The sequence below is a fragment of the Siphateles boraxobius genome, unplaced genomic scaffold (assembly GCF_051911475.1).
Source record: "Siphateles boraxobius isolate OS27281-9 unplaced genomic scaffold, OSU_SipBor_1 25, whole genome shotgun sequence".
NCBI lineage: Eukaryota > Metazoa > Chordata > Actinopteri > Cypriniformes > Leuciscidae > Siphateles > Siphateles boraxobius.
This window is the reverse complement of record NW_027508866.1, coordinates 4,269,751-4,275,750: the sequence shown is the minus strand read 5'-3', so window position 1 is coordinate 4,275,750 and position 6,000 is coordinate 4,269,751.

Below are 6,000 nucleotides of genomic sequence, written 5' to 3'. Positions count from 1 at the left end.
TTAGTACCAAAGAGCCGTCGGGAAATGCTTTTCCAGGCGGCTCATTGTAATCCGATGGCCGGTCATTTGGGGCAAACGGCGACACTAAACCGTCTCATGGCCCGATTCTTTTGGCCGGGCATTCACGAGAACGTGCGCAGGTGGTGCGCGTCTTGTCGTGAATGTCAGTTGGTTAATCCACCGGCCAACCCAAAAGCACCCTTGTGCCCCCTTCCGCTGATGCAGGTCCCCTTTGAACGAATTGGTATGGACCTCATCGGGCCATTAGAACGGTCAGCACGAGGGCATCGTTTTGCGTTAGTCTTGGTAGATTACGCAACACGATACCCAGAAGCAGTCCCGCTTCGCAATATCTCCGCTAAGAGTGTGGCAAGCGCGCTGTTTTCTTTAATCTCCCGGGTGGGGATCCCTAAGGAGATCCTCACCGATCAAGGCACGGCGTTTATGTCACGAACGGTACGCGAGCTTTACGAATTGTTGGGCATTAAATCGATTCGCACCAGCGTCTATCACCCACAAACGGACGGCCTGGTCGAACGGTTTAATCGCACATTGAAAACCATGATTCGTAAGTTCGTTCACGAAGACGCCAAAAATTGGGATAAATGGTTGGAACCCCTTCTGTTTGCTGTACGCGAGGTCCCCCAAGCCTCCACGGGGTTTTCCCCCTTCGAGCTTCTTTTCGGTCGCCAGCCCCGTGGGGTGTTGGATGTACTGAGGGAGGTTTGGGAGGACGGACCGTCCGCTAGTAAGAACGAAATTCAGTATGTCCTGGACCTGAGAACAAAACTCCACACATTGGGGCGGCTCTCTTTGGAGAATTTGTTACAGGCCCAGGACAGACAGAGACAGCAATACAATAGGGGGGCTAAACTGCGTCAATTCTCACCGGGAGATAAGGTACTTGTATTACTTCCCACGTCCAGCTCGAAATTACTCGCAAAGTGGCAAGGGCCGTTTGAGGTCACACGGCGAGTTGGTGATCTCAACTATGAGGTAATTCGATCGGATCGGGGTGGGGGACGTCAGATTTACCACCTCAACCTGCTAAAAAAATGGGTTGAGGCTGAGGCAGTGATGCTGGCGACGGTGGTGACTGGAGAGGAGGATCTCGGGCCAGAAGCGTATGTTAAATCCCAGTCATTCGCTCTGGCTCCCTCTGGTGATCACCTCTCGCTCTCGCAGCTCGCTGACATCACATCCCTACAGGCAGAATTTGCCGATGTGTTCTCGCCCCTGCCTGGTCGAACGAACCTCATTCAGCACCACGTTGAGACAGATCCGGGGGTCGTGGTACGTTGCCGCCCGTATCGTTTACCTGAACATAAAAAGAAAACCGTTCAGGCCGAATTAGAGACAATGCTGGACATGGGGGTCATAGAAGAGTCCAACAGTGACTGGGCGAGCCCGATCGTTTTGGTACCAAAACCTGACGGCTCGATTCGGTTCTGTGTGGATTATAGGAAGGTGAACGCGGTGTCTAAGTTTGATGCGTATCCAATGCCCCGGATTGACGAGTTGCTTGATCGGCTTGGTTCTGCTCGCTTTTATTCGACACTGGACTTAACAAAAGGTTATTGGCAGATCCCCTTATCTCCAATGTCTAAAGAAAAAACAGCTTTTACCACGCCGTTCGGATTGCACCAATTTGTCACACTTCCGTTCGGGTTGTTTGGGGCACCGGCGACTTTTCAGCGTTTAATGGACCGAATTCTCCGGCCGCATGCTGCATATGCCGCTGCTTATCTAGATGACATCATTATTTATAGTAATGATTGGCAGCGACATATGCAGTATTTGCGTGCTGTTCTGAAAACGCTGAGAAGAGCTGGGCTCACGGCCAACCCGAAGAAGTGTGCAATTGGGCGGGTTGAAGTAAGGTATCTGGGCTTCCACTTAGGACATGGACAGGTGCGTCCCCAAATTGATAAGACTGCTGCGGTTGCGACCTGTCCGAGTCCTAAGACCAAAAAGGAGGTTAGACAGTTCCTGGGGCTAGCGGGATACTATAGACGGTTCGTTCCCAATTATTCGGACCTCGCTAGCCCGCTGACTGATCTAACTAAAAAGGGCGCTCCAGATACGGTTCAGTGGACGGAGCAGTGCCAGCAGGCTTTTACCAACATAAAGGCTGCTCTGTGCGGCGGACCGCTTTTGCATGCTCCTGACTTTTCTCTCCCTTTTGTCCTACAGACGGATGCCTCGGACAGGGGTTTGGGTGCGGTCCTGTCCCAGGAGGTGGAGGGGGAGGAACGGCCGGTGCTGTACATCAGTCGGAAGCTTTCCAAGAGAGAGACGATGTACAGCACCATAGAAAAGGAGTGTTTGGCCATCCGTTGGGCTGTCCTCACCCTCCGATACTACCTCCTGGGCCGGGAGTTTACCCTGTGTTCGGACCACGCTCCCCTTCAGTGGCTCCACCGCATGAAAGATACCAACGCGCGGATCACCCGTTGGTATCTGGCTTTACAACCGTTTAAATTTCAGGTGGTCCACAGGCCGGGGACGCAGATGGCTGTGGCCGACTTTCTCTCCAGGAGGGGGGGGGGGGGGGGGGGGGGCTGCAGGCCGGACGGTTCCCCGGCCTGAGTCGGGCGGTGGGGGTATGTGATGAGGGGGGCGTGGTTTTAGCGCCGTCTGTAGTGAGAGACGAGTCAGAGGGAGCGGCGGTGAGTAAGTGGGTCAAGTGCAAATGATAAACACCTGTGTCTAATTGCAGTGATTGGCGTGGGGAGACGCATAAAAACCCACAGACTGAGAGAATGAGGGGAGAGAGGAGGACTGGTGACTCGTGCGTGAGCAAAGAGGAAAACTGGGACAGCTGAAAGGAGCACGGAAAGAGTTTATGCAAAGCTGTGGAAGACCTTGAAGCTGAACCAGCGTGGAATGAGTTGTTATTTGAATTATTGTGTTGCTGTAGTAAAACTACGGTGAACGTGCTGTGTGCACAACATTGATTATTTTTGGTTGAAATAAACAACGTACGAGTCCCAATCTCGCCGACCCTGTCTCCTTCTTCCTCCATAAAGACGAACTTTGTTACATAGATGTTTTTAGTTTGTTTTTAGTTCAGATATTCACATCTGAACAACATGTCTGTGTAAATTTGTTTTAACAAAAATTGTGTTAAAACATAATATGTTGGATATCATTTTTTTAACAATAATCATGTTTGTCAACTTGCCATCAGCAATTATCATTAAAAACAATGCAAATATTGATATTAGTAAAACTCAATGTGTGGCTTTTGCACTTTTTAAAGTACACTTTTACACATAAATACCCTGATTTACGGTTTTATTTAGTTATAATAAAAAAAAAATCTAATTTAATTTCTATCCGATTAATCGATTAATCGAAAAAATAATCGTCCGATTAATCGATTATCAAAATAATCGTTAGTTGCAGCCCTAGACTAAAGGTCTGATAAATGTCTTATCTTGTAGAATGCACGCTCAGCACCGCTGCTCCCTACACACAGAGTACGCGCAATCAAGAAATCAAGAAAGTGAAAGTAAAACACAAGCTCCCTGATGTGCATTGCGCACAAATTAGGCCGCATACATACAATAGTCCGTCTCCCAATACCCATCTCTGGACTGTTTATTTGCGGCTATGGTCTCTGTTTGCACTTCGAATATTGAGAGAGTACTGTAATGTCTTAAGGACAACAGACAAGGGAGGCTCTGTTTCTGAACTTATAATCGGAATGCAGGAACAACATAGACACAAACACACCAGCCTCGTTTCTCTCTACCCGGCCTTTTCCGTACTCACCGCATTAACCCTATAACTGCCGGTGCAAAATAAAACAGCAGTTTCAAAACAATTATAAAGAGTCTGTGTGCTAACTTTGATTATGGTTGCACTTGCACTTATTGTTTGCACTTAATAAGACTTCAAGGAATTCAATTAGGAGGTCACACAGCCTCAATCAGCAGTTCTGAAAACTCATAACGTAGACCTGAAATGAGATGCATTAGAAGATTATTAGTTAAACATTGCAAAATGCACCTGCTTACTATTTTTCCAGTCATGAATTTTGTCATTGAGGATTTCTAAAAAATTTTACAAAAACCTCGTCTCGTCTCGTACTTGTGAAGCCAATCTCGTGTCTCGTCTCGTCTCGTGAGATAAGCGTCTCGTCACACCCCTAGCCTTTACACATTCTGTGCTACATACAGATTTGTGGCAGCAGTTTACCTCCAGGCTGATGTTTTGCCCCACCTCGTGAAGGAATACAACTTTGTCAAATGTTTAATTTAACTTCTAATACTATCATATATAAACTGTGAAAGTTCTGTAAATTGAATTTAGCATTCAGCTGTGGAGCACGAAAGTCCTGTCTTATTCTGTGTCTCTATATACAGCTGTCAGACGGGTTTTCTTTCTATTGTAAGTTAAATGAAACATGTTAGTGAAACTCTTGGAGACTCTCGCGAGCTTTTGTCTTAGCAAGAGAGAGTCCTGTCATTCCTGTTCTGGAGTCTCAGGGTTTGAATAGGTTTTTTCCCTCTCTCTTTTAATACAGGTTCCTAAACCTGTATATGAGTTTCCACCATCACAATGTAATCCCTCCCTCTTATAATGTATATATATTACAATGTTTGACTCAAGAAGTCAGACGATGTTGGTATGACTGCAGCGAAAAGCAATAAAAGAACTTCTGCTCGGAAAACTTCCTCCGTCTCCTGGTCTGAGCTTCTAACTTTTCTATAAGGGAAAAGTTCACTACAGATGGTGCCGTGACCAGGATAGAATTAACTTCACCTGAATCCAGATTGGGATTCAAGCTCAAAGATCTGATTGCATTCCAGAGAGAATCTTACCTGAATCCAGAACTGAAATCTCCACTCAACAAAGACTGAGTTCCAGAGCTGAAATCTCCACTCAACAAAGACTGAGTTCCAGAACTGAATCCTGAAACTTCAAAGCTCAACAAAGAACAAACTTTTTTTGACTGAGTTCCAGACGGAATCCTTTCCGTATAAACAACGATTTGGTGAGTTTCACTCTATTCAAAGAACCACTGAAGACCAGTACAATCCTCTGCGCCGTCAGAGAACAGTTATCAGACAGCTGCAGTGTCTGACTAACAAAGTTACCCTTTAAAAGTTTATTTTAAAGATGAAAGTATAGCCTCTACGTTGCTAGAGAAGGTATCCTCTAAAGTTAGGGAAGTTTAACATTACGTGTTAATATTGGTGAACCTCTGTTCAAACAGGGATGTGTTTATCCTCTAAAAGTTAGGAAGGTGAAAGATCCTTTACATTTCCTTTTAGAGAAGATTAGTGTAAAGTGCTAATATTTTGTGTGTTACCCTTTGCTCTGGGCAAGGAAGGTTAACTGTGTTATCGAGTGTAGCCTCTTTTGATCAGAGAAGATTTAGTGTTTTTGTTTGTTTTATCCTCTATAAAATTAGGGAAGATTAGCATCAAGTGCTAATATATTGTACCCTCTGTTTTCAGGCAGGGAAGATTAACGTACATGTTAATATTGTTTTATCCTCTGCTTTGCCAGGGAAGTGGCAAATGTTTTTTTCAGGCAGGGAAGATTTAGCATAAAATGCTAGTAATTTGTGTATCCTTTGCTTTAGGCAGAGAAGGTTAGCATTAACAACAGTAATCTGTGTTAACGAGTGTACCCTTCTGTGGATCAGAGAACTTTTAGGGTTTGTTTGTGTGGTAACAAAGAAATCCACAAAATGATTAAGAAAAGTGCTAGACTAATCTCCACAACAAAAAAAGGTGGTCTTGCTAATCCTTTGTGGTCAGATAGCGAATTTAAAACACTGTTAGGAGAACAGATGGATCTAATAGTCACTGAAAAAGTTAGACAAGAACTGACACAGAAATATGAGATTCATCCAGATAAGATTTGGTCTATTGAAGAATGCAAGAAGGTGTTAGGTGCATGTATCAGAAAGAAAAACATGAAAGGCATAATCTGTTGCCATAGAGAATATAGCTTATCCATTGCACAAGAACAAATTAGGTATAT